General features: G+C 34.5%; 1 protein-coding gene across 1 annotated transcript in view; it reads right to left on the bottom strand.

Annotated features, from left to right (window-relative positions):
• AVEN (apoptosis and caspase activation inhibitor) overlaps positions 1-13,142 on the bottom strand; it is a 204,578-nt gene that overhangs the window by 26,743 nt on the left and 164,693 nt on the right. The window lies entirely within an intron of this gene.

Genomic DNA, 13,142 nt, shown 5'->3' with positions numbered 1-13,142 from the left:
CAAGAAATTAATAAAACTACCTTATTTTATATTTCACTTAAGATAAGGTTGTAGACCTTCCTTAACTAAAGGACCACATTTATTCATTATTTTAATATTATAATGAAAGTAAAAAAGTGAGGTATAGTTGAAATGGTGCATATGAGAAATATTGACAATTTAGCAACAATGCAATCCTTTAAGATTTCTGTCATAATGCTAAACTTGAATAAGATGGGATAGTTAAACCTGTAGGTAGTCTATTTTAAGAGGAATTGGGAATTGATAGATAACATATATTCTAAGTCTGGAGACAAGCTTTGCAAATACTGTTTACTTTTGAGGTCTCTAGGTTTTTTCATTGTCCTTTTTCAAGGCATTTCTAAAGTTATTCCTACTTAATCAAATTGGCTTAATACGATGACATGATAAATCACTTACAAAAATCTGAAGATCAAAAATTCAGACCATTACTTTATAAACCTTATAATCTTGCCCCGTGAGAATGCTTTCTAATTAAATGTAGTGTTTCATCTTCCATTCTGTTGTTTATAGTCTTCTAGGAACCATATAAACTTCAATGTTCAATTCATTCTTGACATTTTTTTCTTTAATATAGGCTTTTTGGTCTAATTTTGGAAAACTGCTTTTCTTCTAAGAACCTGATTCTGAATGGTCAACTTTACCAAACCTCCCTCCCAGGCCCAGAGCTAACTACTGTTTAAGTTACTGTTGACTGAATTTTCTTCATTTTCTGTTTAGCCCAGTGTTATCAAGGTAAGCAAGGGAAATGCAGTATGCCAACTTTCATCAAAGCATTTTAGGACATTGTGGCAACTTTAGAAGGCTTTCCAGATTTCTGTTCCTTAGCCAAGGGAGAGCCAGAAGAGGTTTTGGATACCAGAAAAAGTCATAGGCTTGTACTATTGCCATTTTAGAAAGCTCTGATGTGAATTCCAATTATACCTCTGTTACTTAAAGCCAACTTTTAAGGCAGTAGTTTTACTGGCCATTTGAACTCTCTGTACAGTGTCAATTTGTAAAAAAAAAAAAAGAAAAGAAAAAAAAAAGAAAAAATCTCAAATAAAACATGAGATAACACTTTAAGACTTCCGAATCAGAAGCACTTCAGATTATTTTGTTTGGGGATTAATTTTCAAAATGTAAAGCATATACTTGTTGCTTAGATATTTTGTTAATTATCATTTCCTTGCTTGAGTTCTGTGCAATATTTTCCATTATGTCCATTGACAAGACAATGACAAAGAAAATTTATGAGTGAATACTTGATTTAGAAGTGTTAACATTAATCCTCAATAAACAAATGCCCTGTGATTGTTAAAAAAAAAAAAAAAATTTGAGGGCGTAATGAAAAGACAAAGGTTATAAGTAGAAAAATACAACACTCCCAAAAGAAACTTCATAATTACAAATGTGTATTAATATTCATATGTGATGTAATTTTAATCAAAGTAATATTAATATTCCATATCTAATACAATATTTCATATTATATAGGATATTATGCCATTATATGTTATATATGTATGTATAATATAAAAATTATGTGCATTATAAGGTATGTTAGACAATATATGCAATTATATATGCATATAATTTATATATAATACATTTGTATAAATGTCTATATACTATATAATGTAATATTATAAAATATATAAAGTATATATTAAATATATAAATATATAAAATTATATTATATGGTACATTAAGTACAATTATATTATTTATACAATATAGAATATATTATATAGATATAATAATATATAATATTGTATTATCTAACCAGTGCACCATGATCAAGTGGGATTGATCTCAGGGATGCAATGTTGGTTCAACATACAGAAATCAATACATGTAACTCATCACATCAATAGACTTAAAGACAAGAATCACATGATTATCCCAATAGATGCAGAAAAGCATGACAAAATACACCATCCCTTCATGTTCAGAATACCAGAAAAACTAGGGATAGTAGGAACATAGCTCAACATTGTAAAAGCTACATATGACAAACCCAAAGCCAACATCATTCTAAATGGAGAAAAATTGAAAGCATTCCCTCTAAAAACAGGAATAAGACAAGGATGCCCACTTTCACCACTTCTATTCAACATAGTCCTTGAAAATCTAGCTGGGGTAATTAGGTAAAAGAAAGAAATTAAAGGGATACAAACAGGAAAAGAAGAACTCAACCTATATGTTTGCCAATGACATGATTCTATATTTAGAAGACCCCCAAAACTCCACCAGTAAACCTCTATAACTCATGAACGAATTCAGCAAAGTAACAGGTTATAAAATTAACACCTATAAATCAATAGCATTCCTATACTCCAATGATACATCAGCTGAAAAAGAAATTAGGAAGTCCATTCCATTCACAATAGTCTCCAAAAAACTAACATACTTAGGAAATCAATCTAACGAAAGAGGTAAAGGATCTCTACAATGAAAAGTACATAACGCTAAAGAAATAAATTGAGAAAGACCTTAGAAGATGGAAAGACACCCCATGTTCTTGGATAGGCAGAATTAATATTGTCAAAATGACCATATTACCAAAAATGCTACAAAGATTCAATGCAATTACCATCAAAACTCCAATGACATTCTTCATAGAAATAGAAAAGGCAGTCATGAAATTCATTTGGAAAATAAGAGACCCAGAATAGTTAAAGCAATCCTTAGCAAGACTTTAAATTATACTACAAAGCTACAGTAACAAAAACAGCATGGTATTGGCACCAAAAAAGGCAAGACCACCAACGGAACAGAATAGAAGAAACAGACAAACCTACATAAATACAGTTATACTGGACAAAGGTGCCAAAAACACACACTGGAAAAAGACAGCCTCTTCAACAAACAGTGCTGGGAAAATTGGAAATCCGTATGTAATAGAATGAAATTGAACCCCTATCTCTCACCCTGCACAAAATTCAACTCAAAGTGGATCAGGACCTAGGAATTAGACTAGAAACCCTGCACCTACTAGAAAAGATAGGCCCAACACTTCAATATACTGGCACAAGAACTGACTTCCTAAACAAGACTCGTAAAGCACAAGAAAGTCCTAACTCAAACTAAAAAGCTTCTTCAGAGCAAAGGAAACAATCAAGAATGTGAACTTGCAGAATGGGAGAACATCTTTGCCATCTGCTCCTCAGATAAGGTGTTAAAATTCAAGACAAACAAAGAACTCAAATTTAACAACAAACAACAAATAACCTTATCAATAAATGGGCAAAGGAACAGAGCAGCCCTTCTCACAGGAAGAAATATGAATGGTCAAGAAGTACATGAGAAAAATGTTCAAAAGCTCTAGCAATTAGAGAAATGCAAATTAAAACTACACTGAAATTCTCTCTCTCTCCAGTAAGAATGGTAATTATCAAGAACACAAGTAACAACAAATATTGAAGAGGATGTGAGGGAAAAGGGATGGTTCATATGTTGCTGTTGTGACTGAAAATTGGTGCAACCACTCTGGAGAGCATTATGGAGGTTCATCAAAAAACCAGGGTGGAACCAGCATATGGCCAAAAGGTTAAAAATCAGCATACCACCGTGACATAGTCACATCTATGATTACAGCAGCACGATTCACAATAGCTAAGCTATGGAACCAACCCTGATGCCCATGAACAGATGAATGGATAAGGAAGATGTGGTATATGTATACAATGTAATACTACTCAGCCATAAAGAATAGACTTTATGACATTTGCCAGTAGATGGATCAATCTGGAGACTATCATGCTAACTGAAATAGACCAATCCCCAAAACCAGAGATTGAATGCTTTTGCTGATGTGTGCAAGCTAAACCATAATAATGGGGGGTGGGGAAGAAAAGAAGTTCAGTAAATTAGACAAAAGGGAATGAAAAGAAGGGTGGGGTGACAGGAACAGAAAAGACAGTAAAAGAAATCCAATATAATTCTCCTATGTACACATATGAAATTACCTAAGTGAAATGCACCACCATGCACTCACAAGAATTGGGTCATAATTAGAATAAGGTGTATCCTATGGTTGTATAATTTTATCAAAAATGGATTCTACTGTTATGTATAAGAACCAATAAAAAGAAAATACTGAGGAAATAAAATGGGGCCTTCTCTTTATCTTCCACATATGGTAGTAAAATACAACTTAATCAAATCACAAATTTCTTATAAATAAGAAATGTCTTATAGGATGCCCACCAAAAAAAGTGGAAAAATACAACACTCCTGAATAAAAGTTTGTAATTGTAAATATGTATTAATATGCACATGTGATGTAATTATAATCAAAGTAATTAATATTCCATATCTAAAACAATATTTATATTCAATGCAAATCATATTAATATTTCTATTTAATACAATTATTATATCTATAGAAAATACTTTTGGAGTTCTTTTTTCCTTTTGACATAATTTGGGTATGATGTATTTCTTACAGATACTCAAAGATTATTTTTTAATTTACATATACTTGAAAATGTATTTTCAGAAAAAAAATCACTTTATATTTTGAAAATTTTCCAGAATTCTAGATAAAAACATCAAAATCCACTCCATGAACAAAATGATAAAAGCACATCCTCAGACTATTGGACTATTAAAACTTTAAATGAGGTTTTCCAAGATTGCAGAATAGAGAAGGTCACTTTGCTGGCTACTCCATGCATGAAAGCAAGAAAGCAGATAGGCAGCTTTTCAGCAAGGTGGGTGGGAAAAAAAGGGGGGGGAGCATTACCGGGATTTAATACTGGATATTCAAAGTCAATTAGGGAATCAGGAGGTCTGATATAATAAAATAATAAAGAAATCCCCAGCACCACAGCCAATGCCACAACCAGAAGCACCAGACAGAGTGGTTCCTATGGGAGCAAAGTGGAAGGATAAGGGAATTAAGGGAACCCGCATTTTTAGGAGGGCTGAGACATGTCTGGGTACAGAGAGATCAGAGATCAAACACAGTGCCCAACTAAACTGAAAGGCATGCTACACAATATCCTTGTGTGGAAAAGAAACTTCAACTCTCTCAGCTGCCTGCAGAGCACAGAGGAAGGAACCATTTTGCAGCCACAGCACAGAGGCCAGCAGCTGGGGAAGACAATTCCTGGCAAACCTGAGTTTGGCCTGAAATACAGGTCTGGCAAACCCACACTGCATGACAAAGCATAAAGGAGTAACAAGAAGAAAAATCAATTGTGGAGAGAGGTTAACACAGGGGAGTACTGGTGGTAGAAACCCACCTGGCTTCTCCCCTGCCCTTCAATCCAAAGGCTTGCAAGACTGGCTGGGAGAGAGTAACCTGGCCAGGAATTCAAAAGGGCAGGGCAGGAGATAGAATTTGGCGACTGAACCCAAGAGACCAGAAATGTGGGATCTGCAGGTGATGGGGGAATGAACAATTGGCTCCTCCACCACATGACTGGAATGCAGGGGAGATCCCTGATGTCCAGTTTTCCAGTGTGGACTGGCAACTGCTAGGACCTGGAGGTGCACTGATATAAAGTCTTCAGACCAATCGCTATTCAAGGAAGAATCTAGAAACTACCTAAACCTAAACCCCACCTCCAGGAGTTCCACCAACAGGATTACCTCTCTCACCTCAGAAAACCTACCCTGAGGGTGGAACAGGCATCACACTCAAGGCAAGAGCACCTAACACTGCTGAGAAGGGAAGCTGAGAATCATCTGAACTTCAATGGGAACAATTCTTTAACTTTTTATCAAGATCTTTTTCTTTTTAATTTTTATTTTCTTTTTCTTTTCTCTGTTTAATTGTGTGACCTGAATGGTTCATGGGCACTTATACATATTTATTTATTTTTCTCATTTCTGGCATTTTTGAAGCCAGTTATTTTTCATGTATCAGTATTTTGAGGACTAGGACATTTGATTAGTATGTTTTGTAATATTTTGACTTCTTTTAGTTGTATTATTTTTTAAAATTTTACTTTATTTTTTCTTGTTTCCCTTGATGCTCTCTCTCCTTCTGCTAACAGGCAATCTCTACTGTTCTCTTTTACTTTTCATTTAATTTTTTACTTCTATTATCTCTTCTCCTCCCTCATAATCACATTCTACGTCACTTCTTTTCTCTCCATGTTCACCATTTGAAATTGTAAACCCTTTGCAAACTTACTATATTATTGTTCGCAATAACTGATCACATCATTTATTATGACAACACTGTAAATGTCATAGCAGGAACTATTTGGTTTAATGCTGTATATTGTTTGCATTGGTTATTGTTATTATTTCTCTCTCCTAAATGGTGAGGCACAGGAAACATTCAGGGACACCAAGTCTACCGGGTAAAAACCCACACTGTTAGATGGGTAGACACACAAAAGCAACATGAAAAGGCAAGGAAACAAATTGACCCAAACAAAACAAAGATACTTCAATAACAGAATCCACCAACACTGCAGTGGAAGAAACGTCAGAGAAGGAGTTTAGAATGTTTGTAGTTAAACTGATCTGCAAGGCAAAGGATGATGTAAGGAGTGAAATCAAAGAGAAAATGCAGGAAGTGAAAGATTGATAAAGATTCTGAAAAAAAAAATCAAGCAGAAATTCTTGAAAAGAAGGAATCAATAAACCAAACTAAAAATTCAATGGAAAGAATCACCAGTAGGACTAGACCACTGGAAGACAGTTTCAGGCAATGAAGATAAAATATATAATCCTTGGGGAAAAAGTAGACCATGGGGAGAAAATGTTAAGAGACCAGAAACAGTACTTTTAAGAAACATGGGATAACATGAAAAGACCAAATTTAAGATTTAATGGGATAGAGGCTGGGGTTGTGCCTCATTGGTAGAGTGCTTGCCTAGCATGTGTGAGGTACTGGGCTTGATTGATCCTCAGCACCACATAAAAATAAATAAAAGGTATTGTGTTCATCTACAACTAAAAAAAAAAAAAAAAGATTTAATGGGACAGATGAAGGTTCAGTGATACAAATCAAAGGAATGTACCATCTTTTCAATGAAATAATATCTGAAAATTTCCCAAACCAAATGGAAAATCAAATAAAGGCTAACAGGACCCCAAATATAAAAATTACCACAGACTCATACCAATGCACATTATAATGAAAATGCCTAACCTACAGAATAAGGATAGAATTTTAAAGACTGCCAGAGAAAAACTAAAAGGTCACATTTTGAGGAAAACCAATCCAGATCGCAGCTAATTTCTCAGCCTAGACCCTCAAAGCTAAAAGATCTTGGAATAATATATACCAAGCTCTGAAAGAAAATGGATGACAATCAAGCATACTATGCCCAGAAAAATTAAGCTTCAGAATTGATAATGAAATAAAAATATTTCATGATAAACAAAAGTTTAAAAAATTCACAACTAGGAAGACTACACTACAAAACATACTCAATATTTCTTGAAGAAGAAATGAAAATTAAAGTGAAAACCAGCAAAGGGAGAAACTACACTAGAAGAATAGTCAATCCAAGGAGAAACTAACTCAAAAACCAGAAATAAATCAAAATGACAGGGAATACAAATCATTTCTCAATAATAACACTGAATGTAAATGGTCTAAATGCATCGATCAAAAGACAGACTTGCAGACTGGATTTAAAAAAAAAAAAAAAAAGACCCAATAATACAATAATATGCTCTCTCCAAGAGACTCACCTCATAGACAAAGACATCCATGAACTGACGGTGAAAGGATGGGAAAAAACATATCATTCACAGGGATATCATAAACAAGGAGGAGTTTCTAACCTCATATCTGATAAAGTAGACTTCAAGCCAAAGTTAATCACAAGGAACAAAGAAGGGCATTTCATAATACTTAAGGGAATAATATGTCAATAAGACACAAAAACTGTAAACATGTATGCCCCAAACAATGGAGCATCTATGTCCATCAAATAAACCCTTCTCAATTTCAAGAATTAAATAGGCTGTAACACAATAATACACCTCTCTCAACACTGGATAGATCCTCTAAACCAAAATTAAATAAAGAAGTTATACAATATAAAAAACACAATAATTTAGACTTAACAGATATATATGGAATATTTCATCCATCAATGACTAAATATACTTCCTTCTCAGAAGCACATGGAACTTTCTCTAAAATACAGCATATCTTAGGCCATATCAACTCATAGCAAATACAAAAAAAAAAAAAAAGCTAATACCTTGCTTTCTATCAGATCATAATGGAATGAAGTTAGAAATCAATAAAATATCAAAAATAAAATAATAAAATTAAAAATAAAATAAATAATAAAATCTAATATCTAGAGACTAAGTAATACATTACTGAATGACCAATTGATAGCAAAAGAGATCAGATGAAATTAAAAAAATACTCAGCAGTAAATGAGAATAGCAATACAACATATCAAAATCTCTGGGACCCTATGAAGGCAGTACTAAGAGGAAAGTTCACTGCATTGAGCTTATTCATTAAAAGAACAGAAAGTCAACAAATAAATAATATAATATCTCAAAGCCCTAGAAAAAGAACAAATCAACACCAAAATCAGAAGACAGGAAATAATAAAAATCAGAGCTGAAATCAATGAAACTGAAAAGATATTATCTTTAAAAAGCTGACAAAAAGTTGGATCTTTAAAAAATAAAATTGATAAACCCCTAGCCATGCTAAAGAAGAGAGAGAAAACTCAAATTACTAAAATATGTTATGAAAAAGGCAGTATCACAATGGACACTACTGAAATACAGAAGATAATCAGAAACTATGTTGAGAATTTATACTCCAATAAAATAGAAAATCTTGAAGACACTGATAAATTTCTATAGATATGACTACCCAAATTGAATCAAGAGGACATAGAAAATTTAAACAGATCAATTTCAAGCAATGAAACTGGAGACACCATCAAGAGCCTACCAATAAAGAAAAGCACAGGACCAGATGGATTCACAGTTGAGTTCTACCAGACCTTCAAAGAAGAACTGTCACCAATCCTCCTCAAATTATTCCATGAAATAAAAAAGGAAGGACCCCTTCTAAATTATCATCATGATACCAAAACCAGACAAAGACACATCAAGGAAAAAAAAAAAACTTCAGACCAATATCCATGATCAACATAGTATGAAAAATGGTAGAATGAGACAGGCATCATTACCCTATGTACATGTATGATTACATGAATGGTATGAATCTACATTGTGCACAACCATAGAAATGAAAAGTTGTACCCTATTTGTGTACAATGAATCAAAATGCAGTCTGTAAAAATAAAAAAATAATTAAAAAACAGATTCAAAAATTGTTCACAAAATACTGGCAAATCACATATAAAAACACATTAAAAAGATAGTCCACCATGATTAAGTTGGGTTCTATCAGTGATGCCAGATTGGTTCAACATACAGAAATCAATACATGTAACTCATCACATCAATAGATTAAAGACAAGAATCACACGATATCCCAACAGATGCAGAAAAAACGTTTGACAAAATACACCATCCACTCATGTTTAGAAAACCAGAAAAACTAGGGATAGCAGGAACATATCTCAACATTGTAAAAGCTACATATGACAAACCCAAAGCCAACATCATTCTAAATGAAAAAAAAAAAAAAAACAACAAACTGAAAGCATTCCCTCTAAAACCTGGAACAAAACAGGGATGTTCACTTTCACCACTTCTATTCAACACAGTTCTTGAAACTCTAGCCAGAGCAATCAGGCAAAAGGAAGTAATTAAAAGGATATGATTAGCAAAAGAAGAACTGAAACTATCCCTACTTGCCAACAACATGATTCTGTATTTAGAAGACCCAAAACTCCTCCAGAAACTTCTAAAACTCAAGAATGAATTCAGCAAAGTAGCGGGATATAAAATTAACACCTATAAATCAATTGCATTCCTATACACCAATGATGAATCAACTGAAAGAGAAATTAGGAAAACTATCCCATTCATAATCGCCTAAAAAAAAAAAAATACTTGGGAATCTAACAAAAGAGGTGAAGGATCTCTAAAATGAAAACTAGAGAACACTAAAGAAGGAAATTGAAGGAGATCTTAGAATATGGAAAGACATCCCATGTTCTTGGATAGGCAGAATTAATATTGTCAAAATGCCTATATTACCAAAAGTACTATACACAGTTTTAATGCAATTTCTATTAAAATTCCAATGACCTTGTTCATAGAAATAGAAAAAGCAGTCATGAAGTTTACAAAATAGCCAAAGCAATCCTTAGCATGAAAAGCAAAGCTGGAGGCATCATGATATCAGACCTTAAATTATACTACAGAGATACAGTAACAAAAATGGCATGGTGTTGGCACCAAAACAGATTCATTGACCAATGGTACAGAACAGAAGACAGACATACCCACATAATTAGTTTTCTCAAACTGGACAAAGGAGTCATAAACATCCATTGGAGAAAAGATAGCGTCTTCAACAAGGGGTGCTGGAAGAACTGGAAATCCATATGTTGAATGAAATTGAAACCCTATCTCTCACCCTGCATAACACTCAACTCAAAATAGAATAAGGACCTAGGCATTAGACCAGAGACCCTGCACCTTGATTACTGGAAGAAAATGTGGGCCCAACTTTCCATCATGTTGGCTTAGGAACCACAAGAATCAACAAATGGGATGGCATCACGCTAAAAAGTTTCTTCACAACCAAGGAAACATTCAAGAATGTGAAGAGAGAGCCTACAGAATGCAAGAAAATCTTTGCCACCTGCAACTCAGAGCATTAATCTCCAGGACAAATAAAGAACTCAAGGGGCTGGAGTTGTGGCTCAGCGGCAGACCGCTTGCCTCACATGTGGGTTCGATTCTCAGCACCACATATAAATAAATGAATAAAATAAAGGTCTATTAAGAAGAAAAAAAAAAAAGAACTCAAAAAACTTAACACCAGAAAACAAAACAAACAAAAAAACACCATATAAACACAAATAACAACAAAACCCCAATCAATAATGGGCAAAAAAATGAATAGGCACTTCACAGAAGAAATACGAATAGTCAACAAATATATGCAAAAATGTTCAACATCTGTAGCAATTAGAGAAATGCAAATAAAAACAAAACAGATACCATTTCACTCCAATCAAAATAGCAATTATCAAGAATACAAATAACAAATGCTGGCGAGGATGTGGGCGGGGGAGGGAGTGAGTTTCACTCATATATTGCTGGTGGGATTGAAAATTGGTGAACCACCCTGGAAAGTAGTATGGATATTCCTCAGAAAACTAGGAATAGAACCACCATTTGACCCAATTATCCCACTCCCCAGTTTATACTCAAAGGACTTAAAAATCAGCACATTCCAGTGACACAGTCACATCAATGTTTATAGCGGCTCGATTCACAATAAAAAAGCTATGGAAACAACCTAGGTGCCATTCAACAGATAAATGGATAAAGAAAACATGGTATGTATACACAATGGAAACTCACTTAGCCATAAAGAGATTATGGCATTTGCCAGTAAATGGCTAGAACTGGAGACTATCATGTTAAGTGAAATAAGCCAATTTCCAAAAACCAAAGGCTGAATGAGATGTGGATGCTAACACACAATAAAGGTGGCGGGGGAGGGGGGATGGGGGCAGAGGGAAGAATAGAAGTTTATTGGATTAGACAAAAGGGAATGAAGAGAAGGGATAGGGTGGGGAATAGGAAAAACAGTGGAATGAATCTGACACAACTTTTCTATGTTCATACATGAATACATGGTCACTGTAACTCCACATCATGAAAAACCACAAGAATCGGATCCTAATTAGAATAAGTTATACTCCATGTATGTATAATATGTCAAAATACATTCTACTCTCATATATAACTAAAATGAATTAAAAAATTGTTAAGATCTTTAAATAACATGAATTTTAAAATCTAAGACCACATTATCCAAATGATGATGGCTTTTTCATCTATGTCAGTAGAATTAGACCTTTTCCCACCAATGTCAAGATCATTTCTGTCAATATCCAGCAGTTTTGCATCTTTTAACAGTTCTTCCCACTGTTGGTTTGGGAAGTCTGCTTTGTTTTGGACATGCTATGAGCTTAGCTGAAAATGCTAAAATAATATTAGACTAAGAAGTTCATACTGTTCCTTGAGGTTTGCCAGTCTCACATACTGTTTTAGTCAGCTTTCTTTTTTGCTGCTATGACTAAAAGATCTGACCAAAACAATTGTAGAGGAGGAAAGGTTTATTTAAGGGCTCATGGTTTCACAGGGCTCAATCCACATATAGCCAGCTCCATTCCCCAGGGGCTCTGGATGAGGCTGAACATCATGGTGGAAAAGTGTAGCAGAGGGAAGCAGCTCACATGATAAGGAAGCAGAGAGGGCACCACTTGCCAGAAACAAATATATATCCCAAAGCGACACCCCCAATTCCCACCTCCTCCAGCCACACCCTACCACATCAGTTACCACTCAGTTAATCCCTATCAGGAGATTAACCACTGATGGGTTTAAGACTCTCACAACCCAAACATTTCTTCTCTGAACATTCTTGCATTGTATCACATTTGAGCTTTAGGGGCACACCTCACATCCAAACAATAACATACCAATGTAAAAAAGTATTTGTTTCTCTGCCTGTTCCCTCTCCTTCCAGTCCAATGAGTGTGAAATATATTTCTGCATGAGAAGAAAAATCAGCATCCAACTTGCTTTCTCATCCCATTAGATTTTTTTTGTATCAATACAGATTTTTATTTTTTAGTATTGATTTTAAAAAGCACTATTCTACTGAGCTGATTAAAATGGGCAAATGATATGCAGAATAATTTTAATCTTAAAAGGTTTTGTTTAGTCTTCCTGTCAAAATCAGTGCAAATAACATGCAAACTGGTTTTTAATCTTCTCAGGTCATGTCCTTTGAGACAACGAAGCAGGTCTGGCTCTTTGTTTCAGTGTACAAAGATACACAGACAACCTCACATTGAAAGGGGTGGTCCACAAAGCTTGGCTGTGGAAATGATGTGTGAACAAATGTGCTGTCCACCGGTGGGGTGGGGACACAGTAAAGGATGCAAACCCAGTGTTCTGCAACATCAAACTTCATGTAAAGCCATGTTCCCCTCACAGTGTGCCACGCTGGTCTTACTTTGGTGATACCTGTG

The sequence above is a fragment of the Sciurus vulgaris genome (assembly GCF_902686455.1).
Source record: "Sciurus vulgaris genome assembly, chromosome: 2".
In the NCBI taxonomy this organism is placed as follows: Eukaryota; Metazoa; Chordata; class Mammalia; order Rodentia; family Sciuridae; genus Sciurus; species Sciurus vulgaris.
This window is presented reverse-complemented; position numbering and strand designations above follow the sequence as displayed.